The 20,718-nt window shown below is 38.4% G+C and overlaps 1 pseudogene; it reads right to left on the bottom strand.

Annotated features, from left to right (window-relative positions):
- Positions 1-235: 235 nt before the first annotated feature.
- On the bottom strand, positions 236-18,573 carry LOC115978294 (annotated as a pseudogene).
- Positions 18,574-20,718: the final 2,145 nt, after the last annotated feature.

Below are 20,718 nucleotides of genomic sequence, written 5' to 3'. Positions count from 1 at the left end.
TATTTCCAGTATTTAAAGCAAGTCTTAGTTTTCTCCCATAAAGTTTTCGCATTCACATACACATAGAGAGATTAATATAGTACAGCAACAATTATGAGTAGATTATCCCTTATTAAGAACAAGAATAAACATCTTAAAGGCTTTTGGTTAGTTCCATATTTTTCCTTCCGTAGAACATAAAATAGATATAATAATAACTTAAATCCAAACACAATGTTGTCATAATAAATAGCATTCACTTAGGAACACGAAAATAGACGAGAATTGTGAGAATTTGGAGGTGAATCCCACACTGAGAAAGCACTTGTAGAGTTCATCCATTTCATTACCATTATTGGGATAATGGTAATGACGGTCTAGCACATCCTTCAAACTCTCTGTACTATCAACCCATTCGAGTCCTTTTTTGTTATATGTCTCCTCATTGAAATAGATTGTAAAAAACCTATCTGCTTCCAATCTCCTGCATCCAACCCAAAATTGCATATTATAGCACACATAACCCAAAATTCAATATTGGGTGATTATAGGTTTATATTGCACACTTTTTGCAAATGTGTACAACATTGTACACATTTGGTAACTCTACAATATAAATCTTACATTACTTGTACAATGTAAACTAAGAATTTTCCTTCAATATTATTTTTAATATAATTCAATATGTTACTTATAACAACGTGACATTCGACCTACTTGTTTCACATCTAACTTGCATTCAATGGTGTAACTTTGAAATAAAGGAATATGAACCATTTTTTGCACATCATTTCACTTAATCTACCTCTAATTTCCTTTTGGGTCTTCAAATTTCATGAACCTTTACCATTAGACAAGACTATGGCAATTTTTTTCACCTCCCACAATTTTCTTCTAATAAAAATTAATTAATTGAATCCATTTTCTGTTTTTTCACAATGGATTCAAGAAAGACTATTCTATCTTCCTTACATATTTGTGGTTTTGCTTTATTACCTTGTTGCCATCACTAGGAATATTACAAAAGCTGTCTCACTAATAGCAAATCCTTTGATCTTCTTCTCTGCCATGAGACCCACAAGCAAATCGAGTTCTTCAACATCATCACCGTACACTTCCTTAAGTGTTTGAATTGCTTCTTTATCCTCTGTTAGATCTTCCCATTTCGAAATTGGTATCAAAAGCAAAGCCCTACGGAACTCATTGTACCTTGCAATTTTCTTCTCCCTGTCCCTGTAGACTACATTATGTATAGAGCATAAAAAATAAGCACCACATTGTAAATCAATTTTTTTTTTTTTGAAGTGCATTGTAAATCAATTATATAAATAAAAGATCAAGATTAGTTATTACTAGTTGACTACCTTCAAGAGCCGCAAGGTCCACATGATCAGGCCTATCTTGTCCACCCATATCTTGGGTTATAAGGTCTCCGAACCATGTAGGATAATTCCAAAGCTCTAAGGCCCCGGAAGCTTGGTGGCCCATTGAAACCATTTGCCTTTCAAACCCAAATTTCGCCAAGGCCTCTTCTCCTTTACGACCTATCAAATTTGGCATAGGAACCCTAAAAAACAACAATAATAATAATTAAGACAAAATGTCTAGTGTACAAGCAATTTTCATGAAACTTGTATGGACTAATTTGATGCTTAGTAAAAGAGAGTTATACTCTTCAATCAATGGTAGAGATTTGTTGGGTCTTGGTGTGACCAAGATGTCCCTTAGGTGAAGATTATCAGGTAGAAGTGAGTGCAATCGATAAACACTAACAAACTCTTCAGTCAAAGAGTAGGGAACACCGTGATTATTTGATTTCTTTTGGCCCACTAAACCTCCCAGGATTGCTCCTCCCACGTGCCCAAATGTATCCTTGAATTTCTTTCCCAATAATCCATACCTGAAATAGAATTTCAAAATCATAATAACAATCAATCTTGAACTTTTGATCATCCTTTAGGTGTTATAGTCATTCTATAGTTGAGATAATATACTACTTAAAAGTATTATATGTGAAAATTTCATCATTTAGCAATGCAAAAAATGAAATTATAGATGATGCATGTAAGCTTGTGCACAAAATTTCATTTTCAATTCTTGAAAATAAACCACAAAAATCGCACCTTTTGCTTTCAATTTTCTTCCTATGTAAATATATAGACAGAGAAGGTGATCAATCCAACAAATTAACTATGTAATTATCTTTGCTGAAAAATAAAGATTACCAGTTACCACGCATCCCTGCAAGCAACATATCAGTTTTAAGGAGCTCTACAGTCCAATCTATGGTATGGATCGTAGCATTCACTGCGGATGTCACTAGCCTTGCATAGCGATATAATTCTTCATCATCCAGGCTTGGATATTCTTTCTAAAAACATCGTGAAAATGAAGTAGTTGAGTTCAGCTAATTCAATTGAAAAGTGGTCAATATTCACATGCCACGGCTCATCAAATCCCAAAAACAAGTAATTGAATCACATTTTTCGTTTTTTGGATCATAAAGTACTACCTACCTTGAGGGCGTCGCAGACTGCATTGTGTTCTTTAATGAAGAGGGCCTGTAGTGTTGAGACACCAATCCAACTATTACGAACATCTCCTGACACAGCAATGCCATCTTGGTCATGGAGAAGAAGACCATCTGGTGATATTTTGAGCTTCCCATCATTGAGTGTTCTCACTTTATTCAACGTTTTTACATTGCTCCCATATATAACACTTCCATCCCTAATATTCACCGTCATTCATGTGAAGTTTAGGAAATTTGAAAAAAAGAAAAAAGAAAAAAAAAGTGAGAACTAAAAAATAATTACATAATTAGTGTTTTGTCATGGTCACTATTTTTTTTTAAAATTTTATTTATTTATTGTGCAAAGTGTTAACAAATAATATAGCAAAGTAAAATAGTTATAATTGGAAATTGATGCAAAGGATACTAAGCCTATATTTGGATGGACTCGAGTAACTTCTTGTGTTATGCTATAATGACTAATTAATCACTACATTCAGTTTATTATAGAGGGCTCTACTTTGTACTTAAAGACTCTTTTATTTATGCTTTTTTGTTTGGAATTGGCACACTTTAAATAATAGAAATGTAAAGTGTAAACTAGTTTCTTACCACCATGGCGTACGAGTATTCCGTGTACCAGTCTTGATTTTATCAAAGCCAGTTGCAACCTCATTTGTCTTGTAAAATTTGAAAGACTTGAGGGGGCATTGGTTTGCAACTTCTCTAGGTGCAATCAACTCAATCTACGATGGTTTTATCCAAAAGATAAAATATATATTTACATATTTAAGCATTGTGCTTTTATTTCCTTCAAAAATTATACAAATTTTTCTAAATTGTGTTGTCTATAAAGCATACCTGATTGGTATCCTCCAAGTGATCGACCCAATCATGTATCATAAGCTGAATCCAAGAAACTGCTATCATGTTGAATTGCTTTCCTGTGTCTTTGAATTTTCTCCGAGCAAGAAGTTTTGTGACCACCACCATTGGATCTGGTTTCATTAACTACATGTTGTCCCAGCCAAGTTAATTATAATTAGTTGCAAATTCACGCAATATGTGTGGAAAAATGTAATATGATTATTTTATAAGAATATAGTATAAAATTTGTAGGTTAAATAGTATATGTGTGCGTGTGAGAGTGATTTAAAAGTATTTTCTATCTTTTTATAAATTTTATGTAATGGAATATATAATATATGTTAAAGTTTCTCTATAACTCAAGAGACAAGAAAAATTATTATTTTCATTTAAAATGATTCTATTTCATTATTTAGGTTAAACTATTTTATAAATTTAAAGTTGTGTCAAGTGTCACACTACTCTATTAAATCCATATATTAAAATTTTAACCATGAAAGAATCCTTCTAGGGACATTACGAAAAATCACAATAATTTCACCATGTTAGCTTACCGCCTACCTTTAAAAAATTCAAATTGAAAATTGTAATGAGCTTATTTGTGATGATAGGTTAAATTAATAATACTATGAAATTGTTGTAAACTTTAATGGTATCACTAGCTTTATTTGAACTTAAAATTGACTTCCCCCCACCCCCCACAAAAGGTACCCCCACCCAGCCTATCCACTTTAAGCCATCACCCCCATCCTCTACAAAGACTTTTTTTTTTTTTTTTTTTTTTTTTTTTTTTTTTTTTTTTTTCGGTTGGGGGCTAACATTGAAAATGAAAACCAAAAAACAGATTTTAGAATTAACTTTCTTTTGTCTTTTTTTTTTTTTTTTTTACAATACAAAAATTTTCGTTAAAAATTATACAACAAAATTTCTTTTAAAATCCTTACAACATATGTGAAATCACATACAGAAAGAAAAAAAATAACAAACTTTTTTAAATAACAAAGAACATCACCGGTCTTATGAAATGGACATATAATACTTGTAAGGATCAAATTTGACTTCCTATCCCAAAAGATGGATGGACCTGAGCCCAAAAAGCCCAAAACAATGAATTTATAGAGAGTGAGTTGGAAAACTGGGCTAAAATGAAATGGACAACCAATAAAATAAATTCAAATGATAAGAACAGGAAGCTAGATTGATTTAAACTAGAGAAAATTGTCCTCGGCGCAATCCGAAGAGATCAGTTCTTATATAATTCTCACAAGTTTGGTTACAAATTTGATTCCTAATTGCTACAGTGTTTTCCTCTTCTTTCTCGATCCCTCTCTCCTACTACTTCCTTCCCCTTTTATACTCTCTTCTCCCCTTATCTTTACCCTCCATGTGCAGATGTTGGTGTTGATCCTTGTCTCATTAGCACCTTCCATAAGTCTTCATGTAGTAGATGTAAGACTGAAAATCATTGTTCAGGTATCACCTCCACATTAATGTGGCTAGAAAGTTAGCTACAAAGCATTTATTGCGATGGTTGCAGCTTTCTCCTTAGATATTTTAGGACTTCCCCCTATCCTATGTTTTTGCAATGCCCATCCATACCAACAAAACTTCCTAGAACGTTCCCCTGGATGGTATACCACTTCTTCTGACCTCGGCCTTGGTTAGCCGAGAAGGCATTCATCCTTGGCCCACCCTCTCAGGCCATTATGACAAAATCTAACTTCTTCATTTACCAACATGGGCTCCCTTGACAACGTTTACTCCTCCTCAGACGACCTCTCGCTCTTGGATTAGGCCTCAGGCCCAATATCTACATAGATAATGAGCTCCTGGCCCAATGCCCCTACAATAACCCCTCGAGATTCTTCTTTTTGGCTCCTTGGCAAGAAAGGAGGATTTCGACGTCACCTTAGCTAGTTTGTGCCCACCACACATCACCTCTGCCTGTGTAGACGCCTTTTTAACTGCCCAAGACACGCTCCTGACACTTTGGCATATGAGAAGCACTTTTCATTAAATTTTTACAGCTTTTTGTTCCCCACGTTCTAAAGCGTGTTGCAAATTTAACGGCTGAGGATTCTGCTGGAACATGGGCGGGAACTTTCCCACTCTATAGCTTTCTCTTTGATATAAATATCACTTAAATCAATCACTCACCTTACTTGAGCATTCACTTAGCTCTAGCATACTGAACCTACCAACCTTCCCAACTCTGCTCTTACAAATACCAAAAGTCCGTCCGAGGATACTCTTCTCTCTTCTGTAAGTTTTCATAAATCCCTTTCACTTTATTTTTCCACACACTTTTCTTTTCTTAGTGTCCTTTCCTCCTCGGCTCTTCTTCATTTTCATTATCTTTTTAGTGCGCCCAATTCTCCCTTAGGAATGGGTAGATTCAAAAGTTTGGTAGACTCTGAGAAGGGAATAAAGGGCTTTAGAGCTCTGTACAAGATCCCTCCAGGGGTAGGAATTAGGTACTGTAAAGAGGGGTAGTGGCACAAAGACAGGCAAGAGGGAGAGGTAGTAATCCCGATGATTGCCTTTATAGAAGGAGAGATGAGAATCCCTATGGGTAGAGTTACTAGGGACTACCTTAGGGCTCATAGGTTGGCCCCCACCTAGTGTGCCCCAAACATGTTTAGAATTCTAGGGAGTGTAAATGCCCTTAATGAAAAGATGGGCTTAGGGTTGACCCACCACGACGTCAACTGGGTGTACAACCTTCACCACCTAAAGGGGCAGGGATATTACCTAAAATCTAGGTACCCTGAAGTTAGGCATATCTAGTGCCTCCCCGATTCAAACAAGGGCTTAAACAAAGACTTTTTGATCGTGTCCGAGAAGTGGCAAGACGGCCTCCTATACCCGACGAGAGAGGGGACACCAGGTAGGGTCTTAGGTCTAGATGATGTATTTGTACTTAAGTTTCTCTTTAATTTGCGTTATTTCTTGCTGATGATATTTTTTGTTACTCTTAATGATTTTGCAGATAAGAACGCTACTGTGCCTAATTTCAATCTTATGAATGAGTAAAGTTTGGACAAGATCTTGAAGGCCGAGGTGTTCATACACTCGGATGGCCAACTTAGGGCAGCACACATCATCCTTGTCTACACACCTATATCCAAGACCTTCTAGGCGCCAGAGTGTGTCATTAAGGCACGGGACCCGCGTCTTCATCAGATAAGTGTAGCCGTGTCGGGTTTCCTCATTTTCGGTCCAATACTATAGGGTGTCCTTACCACCACCCCAATACCAGAAGGAGTACCTAAGGTAGAGGCTTCCTTTTCCTGTCCTATCAATAAGAAGGAAGGGGAAGAAAAAGAAAAAGAAGAAGGAGAAATATTTGAAGTGTCCAATTCCGAGGACGACTTCAAGGTGTTCAATCGGCCACTGTCTCTAATTGAAGAAAGCCAAGTACAAGAGGCCTCCCCCATTCTAGACAACATGGGAATACAACGAAAGTCGAGGATTGGTTTCTTGCACGTAATGGAGTCTACCTCGGGAAGCAAGGCACCCGAGAAGAATGCCCCAGCTAAACTCCCTCCTTCCCCTCCCACTCAGCCTCCTTGAATTGATCCTGCTGATCATAAAAGAAAGAGGGATCAAAGGAACCAAGACTTAGGGGAGGGAGGTAAGGGTCCTCTTCCCAAGGAAGCCGAGCCCCAAAAGGGGGCAAAACAGGCCAGGATGACCCAAAACCTAGCAGATAAAAGAGCTGAAACTCAGGTTGGGGTTCCCACCTGGGCACCTCCCCTTGTCCTGGATGAAGCCCCCCTTCTCTCTGATGCATCCATCAAGAATTCCCATCAAGAGAAGGCGAGTTATGTTGCTGATGCATTGGAGCAAGCCTTGCTGCTACCTGCAGATATGTCCAATCTAAGGATTATGAGGAAACATGAAGTGTTCCTCAGTCTAAAGAGGGACTTGGCCTAGGTAATCCTATTAATAACTTTTGTCACTTTTACTTTCATAGCATTAATTTTTCTTGTACCTATACTCATCTTTGACTTTCTTAACTCACATGTCTTCTCGTCGTTGTTTGTTTGTTATATTTTTCTTTTTATAGACAATTTGGGCTGCCTATAAAGTTGAGGAGATAGTTATCAACTCTCATAGACTAGCCAAGGACGATGAGGGTAGGCGCATTGCCGCCATGAAGGCCTTTGAGGTAGCTGAGAAGAAGTCTCAAGACCTCACAACTAAGCTAGCAGAGGTTGACCATGCCAAGAAGAGCGTCGAGTTTGCCTTAAATGTGGTGGAGAGGCAGGCCGAGGGTCAGAGGGTACTTCTCCGTCAGGCCGAGGAACAATTGGCCGCCTCCAAAGAACAAATTGCTGCTCTCAAGAAGAAGTTGGAGGAGACAGAGAAGGCTTGAGATCAAGCAGAGCAGAACGGCTACGACATAGGAGTGGCCGAGACCGAGAAGGCCATAAGGGCTGAGGTCGTGGGGGTGTGAAGACATTATTGCTCCGAAGTATAGGATAAGGCCTTCAACCAGGTTGGGGTTGAGGCCTCTTCTGCTCTTAGGAGGGCAGAAAATGTGTATTACCCCCCGGCCATACGCACCTCAGGCTCTCGGGCTATAGGGTCGAGCTGGTCCCCTCGGAGGCAGGTGAAGTTCAAGGCAGCCCATCCAAAGCTCCTTCTGCGGCCAACACCTCTTCCTAGGAAGCAGGGTGGGCCGAGGACACTGCAAAGTTGGGGGATTTCAATAAAGAAGTAGTCCAAGATGCTGCCCTACCTCCAGTTGCCTCCAACGAGCCCTCAAAGGAAAAAGAGGCTTCTCAAAGCATGAAGCTGGTGCTGGCCACCCTTTCCATACCCCTAAAGGAGGATCCCAAAGGCAAGGCCCAAGTGTCCACCACGGCTGCATCTACTCAACCTCCCAAGAACCCAAAAGACACACTTGTAATAAAAATAAAGCAATAGATTGTTCCTTTTTTTTTTTTTTCCTGAACTCCATAATTATGTCAAGCTTTTGTAGTTCACTTGTCTCTTTTGGAGGTTCAATATTAATGAAAATTGCAAATCTTTCCCTTATAATTTTGATGCCAACACTGATCCAAACTTAACCTTTGTTTGATTCAACACTTGAGAAAAAAAGTGATAATGAGGTATATCTTGAACTTTCGATTTGCATAATTGGTAGTATAATTCTCACATATCCCATGATCAGTAGCAAAAAATTGTTAAATATATTAAGTCTATCACCTCAACAGAGCATAGTTTTAACTTTTAAGGATATACACAGTAATGTAGCATACATACAGGCTTAAACTTACTTTGTACCCTACTCATTAACAAGTTTAAAGGATCAGAGGCATAACCAAGTCTTACAGAAATTCAGGTATGCCTGTAAATGCTTTAAATGCTGCTCATGAGCACCTATTTGATCCTTAAGTATGTAGTCCGAGACATCTAAAATAACTATGGCTTTGCCCTGACACTTGAAAAAATGATAAGAGATATTAATTTACCCAAAGTATGTGGTCTGAGGAGTCAGACATAGCCAAGGTTCTGTTTAATACTTAGAAAAATGATTTAACATATCAATTTACCCAAGTTATGTGGTCTGAGAATCCAGGCATAACCAAGGTTCTGTTTGATACCTAGATAGATGTCAGGGAGTATTAATTTACCCAAATCATGTGGTCTGAGGAGTCAGGCATAGTTAAGGTTCTATTTAATACTTAGAAAAATGATTTACCATATCAATTTACCCAAGGTATGTGGTCCGAGGATCCAGGCATGACCAATGTTCTGTTTGATTCGTAGATAGATGTCAGGGAGTATTAATTTACCCAAAGCATATGGTCCGAGGAGTTAGGCATAGTTAAGGTTCTATTTAATATTTAGAAAAGTGATTTAACATATCAATTTACCCAAGGTATGTGGTTCGAGGATCCAGGTATGACCAGGGTTCTGTTTGATACGTAGATAGATGTCAGGGAGTATTAATTTACCTAAAACATGTGGTCCGAGGAGCCAAGCATAGCTAAGGTTCTATTTAATACTTAGAAAAATGATTTAACATATCAATTTACCCAAGGTATGTGGTTCGAGGATCCAAGCATGACCAATGTTCTGTTTGATACGTAGATAGATGTCAGGGAGTATTAATTTATCCAAAGCATGTGGTCCAAGGAGTCAGGCATAGCTAAAGTTCTGTTTGATACTTAGAAAAATAATTTAACATACCAATTTACCTAAGGTATGTGGTCCGAGGATCCAGGCATAACCAATGCTTTGTTTGATATTCAAACAAATAGCAAAAAGCAAAGCGCATAATATAACAAACCCAAATTCGGTAAAGAAAACTTTCATTAATAATGATATCTTCTTAGGTTGTTTACATTCCAATGGCGTGGTACAGCTTTTTCCTCTAGATCTTCAAGGAAATATGCTCCTATTCTAGCCACTGATGTGATACGATATGGCCCCTCCCAATTGGGTCCCAATTTTCCCCATGCTAGGTTTTTCGCAGTTCCTACGACGTTTCTTAGGACCAAGTCTCTAGGTGCCAGTGGCCTTAGTTTTACGTTGGCATCATACCCTTGCTTGAGCTTGTGTTGATAGTAGGCCAATTGGACTATAGCGCTTTCTCTTCATTCTTTAATTAAGTCTAAGCTCTTCTCCAATAACTGATCGTTGCTGCTCAGAGTGAAAGAACTCGTTCTTAGTGTGGGGAATCCAATTTCTAAAGGAATAACTGCCTCAACCCCATAAGTCATTGAAAAGGGAGTCTCCCTAGTAGAATTACGAGGTGTTGTCTGGTATGTCCAAAGGACGTGTGGCAACTCTTCTACCCACCTTCCCTTTGAATGGTCTAGCCTCTTTTTAAACTCACTCACTATGACCTTATTGACAGCTTCAGCCTGTCCATTCCCCTATAGATATACCGGGGTGGAGTATCTATTTGATATGCCTAGGTCACAACAATACATCCTTAAGGCCTTGCTATCAAACTGAAGATTGTTGTTCAAGATGAGGGTGCGAGGGATTCCAAATCAAGTAACAATATTTTTCCAAACAAATCTCTTGGTATCCATATCTTTGATATTTGCCAATGGTTCAGCTTCAACCCATTTGGTGAAGTAATTTGTGTCAACCAATAAATATCTCTTATTCCCTGCTACCTTAGGGAAAGGACCTACAATGTCCAAACCCCATTGAGCAAATAGTCAAGGACTGGTTAAAGGATAAAGGGCACCTCCCGGTTGGTGAATGCTTGGTGCAAATCTTTGGAATTGGTTACATTTCTTCACGTATTCTTGTGCCTCCCTCTGCATATTTGGCCACTAATACCTCTGAGTAAGGGCTCTATGAGACAAAGATCTACCCCTCGTGTGGCTTCCATAAATCCTTTCATGTAATTCTTCTAGAAGTAGCTCAACTGCTTTAGGGTGTATGCATAGTAGATATGGGCTAGAAAAGGATCTCTTATACAACTTTTAGTCCTCGGACAACCAAAACCGAGGAGCTTTCCTCCGTACCTTGTCAGCTTCGGACTTACTCTCGAGCAGGACATCTTCCTTAAGGAATAGGACAATAGAATCCATCCATCCAACTAGGCCCCACCCTTATTTGATGAACATGAACCCCATCTCCCCCTACTTTAGTAGGTTTACACAAGTCTTCCATAAGGATCACTTGAAGTAAGTTTTGTGTCGAGGATGTTTCCAACGTGGCAAGAGAGTCAGCATGTGTATTCCTACTTCTATGGATTTGTGACAAATTAAATGACTGAAATCCAGACTGTAAATGTCTAATCTGATTCAAATATTCCTACATTCTGAGATCTCTAGCTTCTAACTCTCCTTGAACTTCGCCCACTACCAGTCTTGAGTTAGAGAACATTTCTACTGCTTTTCCACCCATCTTTTGAACCATGGTCATCCCTACCAACAGAGTTTCATACTCAGCTTCATTGTTTGTGGTCGAGAATCCCAATCTCAAGGATTTCTCTTGTAATCCTATAAGGAGATATCAGAACTAGCCTCACTCCAGATCCTCTGTGGTTAGCTGCACCATCAACGTAGACCTTCCAAGACAAAGCTTCTTGTAAGGAGATTACACCAACTGATTTTCCATCCATGTTTTGCTCCTCCAACCTATCTTCTAATGGGGTTTTGACAAACTCAGCCACCAGGTCAGCGAGGACCTGACCCTTGATAAAGGTCCAAGGCATGTACTTGATGTTAAAAGCTCCGAGGATCGTACCCCACTTGGCAATCCTTCCAGTATAATCAGCGCTTTGAAGTAGAGATCTAAGTGAGAGCTGGGTTAGGACAACAACCGTGTGTGATTGGAAGTAGTGGGGGAGTTTACGCGTAGCATGCACAACTGCCAAAATGGCCTTCTCCAGGGGTAAGTAACGGACCCCAGCTTTATGAAGTGACTTGCTCACATAATAGACTAGCCTCTGTACACCACTATCAACCTGTACAAGTACCAAGCTTACCGCATGGGAAGCCAAAACAATATAGGTGAACAAAACCTCATCCACCTCGGGCCTGGACATAATGGGTGGCCGAGAAAGATACTCCTTCAACTGCCGGAAAGCCAATACACACTCCTCAGTCCATTCAAATCCCTTCCACTTGTTCAACAATTAAAGAAAGGTTTACACCTGTCCGCTGACCGAGAGATGAATCGGTTTAGGGCGACGGTCATCCCTGTTAACTTCTGGACCTCTTTGGGATTCCGAGGTGGTTGTAAATTTTTTATTGCTTTAATCTGGTCGGGGTTAACTTCAATTTCGCGATGTGTAACCATGTACCCCAAGAACTTCCCTGATCTAACACCAAAAGAACATTTTGAAGCGTTGAACCGTAGCTTATGTCTCCTCAAGATCTCAAAGATATTGCCAAGGTCGTTAACATGCTCAGATTCCAACTTACTCTTGACTACCATGTCGTCTATATATACTTCAATATTCTTGCCTAACTGTGATTCAAACGTCCTAGTCACCATCCTCTGATAGATGGACTCTGCATTTTTCAATCCAAAAGGTATTACCTTGTAATGGTAGTTTCCAATAGGAGTGATGAAAGCTATTTTCTCCTGATTTTTTGAGGCTAAAGGTATCTGGTGGTAGCCTTGAAAGGCATCCAAAAAGCTCATCTGAGGATGGCCCACAGTGGCATACACTAACTGATCTATCCAAGGTATGGGGAAAGGATCTTTTAGGCAAGCCTTGTTTAGGTCTGTGAAATCCACGCATACCCACCACGTTCCATTTTTCTTCTTCACAACCACAGTATTGGCTAGCCACTTAGGGTAGAAATCTTGTTTGATAGCCCCAGCCTGTTTAAGCTTCATCACCTCGTCTTTGACAGCGTCAGAATGATCCTTAAATGAGCACCGAGGTGGTTGCTTTTTAGGGGTGGCTGATGGATTAACATTCAAATGATTACAGATGAAACTCAGATCCACCCCTGGAGCTTCATAAGCATTCCATGCGAACATGTCAACGTTTCTTTTGAGAAACTCTATTAGCTCTTCCTTCTCCTAAGGAGGTAGCTCAGCCCTAACCTGAAAAAACTTCTTCGGGTCATCACTTACGACAACTTTCTCTAAATCCTCACACTTTGCCTCCTCAACTAGTCCATCAGCAGAAGTCGAGGATTCAGCTGTAGGCTGGTGCATAATTGCGGCCACGAGACATTATCTAGCCATGGACTAACTCCCCACAAGCTCTTCAATCCGGTCCTCTAATGGATACTTCACCTTCAAATGCAGAGTGGAAGAGACAGCCCCTAGGGAAGCCAAGGCCTGGCCACAATGGCCGTGTAGGGGGAATATGCATCCACTACAATGAAGTCCACTTCAACAACCTCTGACCCTGCCTGCATGGGCAACCTAATTTAACCCTTTGGGATGACAAATTTCCCATCAAAGCTCACCAGAGGTGAATCATAAGTTGTCAGGTCCTCAGACTTCAAGTTTAGCCCTCTGTACAAATCAGGGTACATAATCTCTGCACCACTGCCCTGGTCTACCATCACCCTCTTCACAGCATACCGTCATATTCTGAGGGTGACCACCAAAGCATCATCGTGTGGCTGGATAGTTCCCATCTTGCCTTTATTCGAAAAACTCAAGGCCGGTTGGATCTCTACTCTAGCCCTCTTCGGCTCAGAATTAGGCTCCTCGACTATCAGCCGAGCTACAGACATCACCCTGGAAGGATGAGAACAGGTCCTCCCAGGTGCAACAAAGATGACATTAATTGTACCTAACGGGGGCCTTGAAGAAGCATTCCCTTGAGCCCCTGACCTTGACTGGTCTCCTTGTCCATTGGGCCAATACAAAAACTGATGTAACCTTCCCTCTCTGACTAGTTGCTCCAGGTGGTTCCACAGAGTTTTGCAATCCTCGATGGTATGTCCTCGCTCCTGGTGGTATTGGCAATGGAGCCTCTGGTTGCGCCTCAAGGGGTCTTTTCCCATTTTTTTGGCCATTTGAAGTATGGCTCGTTCTTGATCTTCTCCAAGACTTAATGCACCGGTTCTCAGAACACAGTGTTGATCGCTTAAGGGGCTGAAGATTCAAATTGTCCCACGAAATCCCTTCGAGGTCTGTTGTTGTTGTATCGGTACGACTTGAAATCCCTCCTCTCCTGAGGGATAACCTTACCATTCCCCTTGCCTTGCTGCTGGTCTTCCTCGACCCGCTTATACTTATCGATGCGATCCATAAGCTGACGAACACTCCTGACCAGCTTCTTAGTCAAGGACTTTCTCAAATCATTCTTAGTGGGCAGTCCAACCTTGAAGGTCCTTATGGCCATGTCATCAAAATCCCCATTAACCTCATTAAACATCTCCCAGTACTTGTCTGAGTATGTTTTCAAAGTCTCACCCTCTTGCATGGACATGGACAACAGAGGGTCTAAGGACCGAGGAACCCTACTACACGTAATAAAACGAGACCCAAATGCTCGGGTAAGCTCCTCAAAAGAGCCAATAGAACCTGTGCCCAAACCATCGAACCACCTTATCGCTACAGGCCCCAAGCTAGATAGAAATACGTTACACATCAAGGTCTCGTTCTTGGAGTATACAACCATCCTCTAATTGAAGTGACTTACGTGTTCCACAGGGTCTGTACAACCGTTGTATATGGTGAAAATGTGCTGAGTGAACCACCGTGGAAGTCTCCCTTCCTCAACCTTATGCGTAAAAGGTGATCTGAAAATTTGTTTGAGTGCTCTACTCATCGCATCATTCCCTAGGCCTTTGGAAGATAAGTTTTTGTCTCTGTACTCATGGTAGTATTCCTTATCATACGAGAAAGACTCACTGGGAGGAGTCCTTGATCTCCGCCTATAACAGCCATCCTCTTCTTTGCTAGAAGAGAAATCAGAAAGGAAGGGAGTTCGCCTTCTCTGCTCATGGCACAGCTCCCTTTTCAAATGATCAATCTCCTGCTGCATGGCTTTGGTATTTTCTTCATGGGAGAAATGGCTACCACCCTGAGAATGGCTTCTACTAGTTTGGGTAGTATGCATACTCAACTCCCGGTCCCTTTTTCGCTCAAGATTGACAAAGTAATCTTCACGTTGGGACCCCCTAGATTCTACCTGATTTGGACCTGAACCCACCATGGTTGGACGTCAGACTCACTGTAACACCAGAATTTTCCACAGACAGCACCAATTGTAAGGACCAGATTTGACTCCCTAGCCTAAAAGATGGATGGACCTAAGCCCAAAAAGCCCAAAACAATGAATTTACTAAGAGTGTGTTGAAAAACTGGGCTAAAATGAAATAGACAACCAATAAAGTAGATTCAAATGATAAGAACAGGTAGTTAGATTGATTTAAACTAGAGAAAATCTTCATCAGCGCAATCCTAGGAGATCAGTTCTTATATAATTCTCACAAGTTTGTTTACAAATTTGATTCCTGATTGCTACAATGTTTTCCTCTTCTTTCTCGATCCCTCTCCCCTACTACTTCCTTCCCCTTTTATACTCTCTTCTCCCCTCATCTTTACCCTTCACGTGCAGGCCAGATCGTTGATGTTGATCCTTATCCTATCAGCACCTTTCATAAGTCTTCATGTAGTAACTGTAAGACTGAAAATCACTGTTCATGTATCACCTCCACATTAATGCGGCCAGAGAGTTGCAGAGCATTTAATGCGGTGGTAGCAGCTTTCTCCTTTGATATTATAGGACTTCCCTCTGTCCTATATTTCTGCAATGCCCATCCATACCAACAGAACTTCCTAGAACGTTCCCGTAGACAGTTTACCACTTCTTTTGACCTCAGCCTTGGTTAGCCGAGGAGGCATTCATCCTCTGCCCACCCTCTTGGACCATTATGACCAAAACTAACTTCTTCATTTACCAACACGAGCTCCCTTGACAACGTTTACTCTTCCTCGGACAACCTCTTGTCCACGGATTAGGCCTTAGGCCTAATATCTACATAGATAATGAGCTCCTAGCCCAATGCCCCTACAATACTCATTGTGAACTATGCGTAAAGAGCATATATGGTTTAACGAGCACATGTAATCGCACTCTTACGTACGTAGGTGAATTTCAACCATATGTAAGAGGGGAATTACATATACTCAGTACCCAAAATCTTTTTTTATGTGATGGAGTGTTGCACGTCTCTCTCTCTCTCTCTCTCTCTCTCTCTCTCTCTCTCTCTATATATATATATATATATATATATATAAAATAACTTTGACGAAATAAATGTTTATTTTAGATTGTAATTTTTTTAAAATAGATAATGAAACATCTTTAGATTTCCTAAGAATTTTGGTATTAGAGTTCAATATGAAGTGAATTATCTTAATAATTTAAATGAATAAATTTTGAAAATGAAAACAAACGAGTGGAAAAAAAAAAAAAAAAAACTACCATTGTCATGTTGTGAAACAAAATGGTGCATGTCTCAAAATAAAAGAAATAACAGTGGTAGAACCGTAGAAGCACACTATAGAATTTCAATTAGAATGGTCTTTTAAATCTCTCTTAATTTTATTTAAAAAAAAATTGCCTTAAATATATAAATTGTGTTACTAATAATTTTTATTAGTTTTTTTAAAAGCATATTAATGAGTTGTAATCAATGGCGGAGCCACGTTGGGCCGAAGGGGGCCTCCCCCCCCCCCCCCCCCCCAAAAATCTCCCTATTAAATTTGTTATATGTTCCTAACTAGTATTATATTTTCAAAAAATGTAGTAATTTTACAAGAAAATCTAAAACATACACATAATTTTAACAATTATTTCACCAAAAAGAGGAGACAAAAAAGGAAAAAATTAACAAAAATGTGACAAAAAAGGATTTCAAATTTCCCTATTCCTCAATAAAAAATAACTCCTCTGCCTTACTTCTACTTTAATCATGGAAGAAGATTGTATTGCTGTGCACACTTCTTCTTGATCCTCAAAAAACTGCACCACCATTGATATATTACATTGATATATTACTTATTTTACTTATATATTATCTAACATATAAATTGTTTATTGTTATCACCTTCATAAAAATAAGTAATATATCAATGTAATGTCTTATTTGTTATTTGATTTTTTTATGCTTTCATTGATTGCTATTCTAATTTTTAAAATTTTTTAACTTATTAGTAATTTTTAATCATAATTATTATATTTAATGGTTTATAATTCAATTTTCAAATCAAGGTTAAATTACTAATTATCCCTAACACTCTCCCTTACTTGTGGGCCTAAACTTCCCCTTAATAAGTGATAAGTGGGGGGCCCAACAACTGGAAATTTAACATTTTAAATGGGAGGTAGAGGAAAGCCAGGGATCGAGTTCAGGATTTCTTACTCTGATACTATGTTAAATTACCGATTGTCCCAAAGTTTAAACTGTTAGGAATTTGTGAATTACGTTTATGAACAAGGTAAACTTTATTGAATAACTTATAACTTTTAAACTACCTAACATTAACTTTAACCAATGCATTAAGACATCATTAATTGAACTCTATAACATATACTGATAAAAAATATTAATCATTTTCCTTTTTATCTAGCCCCCTAAATACAAATTCTTGGTTCTGCCACTAGTCGTAATATACAATGAGACATCACATAGACCATGGGTAGATTTTTTTTTCCCCCCAATAAAAAAAAGGGATAGATTTGAACCTATGACTAATTAAAAAAAATTATAAATACGGTAGATTTGAACTTATGGTGTTGGTTTGGATAGCACTTAAACGTGCTGTGTCTACGTTTTTTTTTTTTTTTTTTTTTTTTTTTTTTTTTCAGCCGCAACTGTTGACCCGGTCTTTTGTGAACAGTGCACTTATGCATTGTTCACGGGTCCCACAAACTCCACTTTTTATCAACTTTTTCATCAAAAATGGGTCTCACGGTACTATTTACACATTTAAAAATTATTTTACTACAGTATTTTCAGTTTTCAATTTTCAGTTTCAGCAAAATAAGTTCTAACCAAACAGGCCCATGGTCTCAATCATCAACGTCATAATAATTAATTATCTTTTTGTTATAATAAAATTAAGATATCAATTAGTTTTTCGTATAATTGGAATTTGAACTCAAGTTCCTAATTCCAATCAAGAAAAAAAAAGTTCCTTATTCAACATCAACCGTAAGGAATTCAATTTAATGCATCACACTGTTATTTATTAGAGTAGATATGATATGATAGTACTCATATAGTCCAACAAAGAAATACTATATCCTTTTGGTTTTTTAATACCTTATCCTTTTGATCAACTGAGAGAACAGTTCTGCCAAACAAAGTTTCTACTTTGCCTGCATTAGAATTGGAGGGATCGTTGTATTTTCCGTCTACTGTCCGATATGGATAATCCTTGGGGTCAAACTGATCACCAACTGAAGGTTCAACGTTAAACAAATTGTACTTCTGGTAAAGGTGTCGACGGATAAGCAGATAAACCAGACCAATGATCACTGGTAGGCGGTGCCATTTGCAGAACTTATCAGCGGAGTGCACAATCTGCATGAAAACATGAAACATAATGTCACAACAGGTGTGTCTTGAAATAAAAATGATTGAGCCTTAAAGAAATATAAGGTGAGATTTTATTTACAAAGAAGAGGAAAGTGTCTATGAGAGTCATCTTTGCAACAGCTTCATGAAAGTCTTTGTGGATGAATAGATAGAGAGGTGCAGTTAGGAAAGCCCTAACCAAGGCCATTATTACAGACAACAAAGTCTATCGTTCTTGCTCTCAAAATCTCTTGTGAAGTATAATCGCAAGCGGGACCTCTATATATGTGGTCACCAAAAGTGGGGGAGGGACTTGTGCGTGTGAAAACAATAAACCATTATAACTACTTACAACAACCTTCTAAGAAATTTCAATTACAGACAAATGTCATAATAAAATCCTATATCAATTTGGCCAACCAAAATTCATGGTTTGTCAATGTGTCATATTCATTTTTTTTAAGTATTAATTTTTGATGCGTCCGGCAGAAGTGTGTGGCTTGAGTAGCACCACCACATGGCATTTTAAAAAAAATTTACCACCACAACTAATTCCATACCAATTTTTATAACATAGTTTTGAAAATGAGTGTTCAATTAATCGTGGTCATACTCTGAATAACTTTGTAAGGTTGAATTTTATCAACCATCTTGTTGACTTTATTTCGTGCCAAATTTGCTTGTATTTTAGCAATTAGTAACCCTGTATTTAGGTGGGAATCATGTAAGGGCAGTGTGTGAGAGAATGTGAAGAAATGCTCAAGATTGTGCAAAGAAACAGGGCCTCGCAACTGGATCTCGCAGGCGGCTCGCGGCTTGCAAGCTGCCAGAAGTTGCACACGTGCCAAGCATGCCAAAAGTTGAAGCGTCATGCTAGCTAGAGCACTACAGGACAAAAAGTACAGACTGGCCATTCAGTTACCTCGCGGCTGGAACTTGCGGTGAGGCCAAGTCGCCAGCCAACTCTGTTTTGAAAAATTGACTCTTCGCATTCCATTCTCACCCTAGTATATATACCCCTTATACCCACGAAATGTAGGGAGCTTCTAGAGAGAATTTTGAGAGAGAAACCCTAGAAAAAAACAAGACTAACTCATTCACAATCTTCATATAGAGACTCTTCAAATTCTTCTACTTTCTTCCTCTCCATTGTTACATCCTTAAGAGGTACATTACCAAAACCTTTTCTCATCATACCCATATCTGTGAGAAGGTTGTTTGGTGCTTTGGGAAGCAATTAAGAAGAGACCAATTTCATATTGGTTGATGCTATGGTTTATAGCGGAATCCGATAAGCTAAAGAAGAAATAGGTTCGGCGTAACATCGTTGGAATAGGAGCTTGGAGGGTCTTCTGCTGTTCATGTATCCCAATTACATTCTTTAGTGGGTTATTTACTGCTTGGAGGGCGGCGGAAAGGTTTTACGCTGAGGGCTTCAATTTCCTCTTCGATAATACATTGTTGTGTTGTCTTTGTATTTGCATCTCTCTTCCCTTAATCTTTGCCATTTAATTTCTGTTATGGATGTGATTTTATTTGGTTTAGATTGTTTATCAATTCTGTTTTAAGCTTATGTTCATATTCTACATATTAATTGTTTGATATTAAACTTGAATTGGTAATTTGTAAATTGGGGGTCTAAACGTTCAAGGTGTTTTATACACTAATTGAACATTCAAACTTGTCATTTTATCGCATTAAATATGTGTCTGGTCTTGTCTTGTCTTGTGCAGTTGTTAAAAAGACTTAAAGCAGTGTAATGTAAAAAGACATTAATACCTCTCACCCCTCTCATACTTATTTTGTCACATATAGAGATAGAAACTTTTATATTATTATTTTTTTCTTTTTTTTTGGGTAAGTTGTCAAAAGAATTTAAGGCCAGATGCTATCGATGCTATTCTTAACGTCCGTTTAGTTGGAGGGGTGAAAAAAGTAGGAAAATAGAAAATTATGGAAGGATGAAAAAAATGAAAATATAGAAAATATTTTAAATTTTCTCTTTTTTGTTTGGTTGGGAGTAGAAAAGTAGATGGATGGAAAAAGTGAGTTTGTATAAATTTACTCATACATCCTTGTTAAAAAATGATAGCCAATTAATACAAAAAAGTGATAAATAAATAAAAAAAGAAAAAAGAAATAGTAAAAGCAATCACCCAATTTATTAAAAAATAAAAATCATGTCTAGTTAAACCTAAAAAAGAGAAAAATAAAAAAGGAGGCAACGTGTCCACCCACAGCCCAAGAAATCAAAAAATGAAAAAACAAAAAAGCAATGTTTAGAGGAAAAAAAAAAATGGACTTCGGCATTTTTATCCATTAAGCAGTGTCATTTTCTCCTTTTGATTTTCTCTCTATTTTAGGGAGAAAACTTTT

The sequence above is a fragment of the Quercus lobata genome, chromosome 2, assembly GCF_001633185.2.
Source record: "Quercus lobata isolate SW786 chromosome 2, ValleyOak3.0 Primary Assembly, whole genome shotgun sequence".
NCBI classification, from domain to species: Eukaryota; Viridiplantae; Streptophyta; class Magnoliopsida; order Fagales; family Fagaceae; genus Quercus; species Quercus lobata.
The sequence above is the reverse complement of the archived record's forward strand: the minus strand, read 5'-3'. Positions and strand labels throughout refer to the sequence as shown.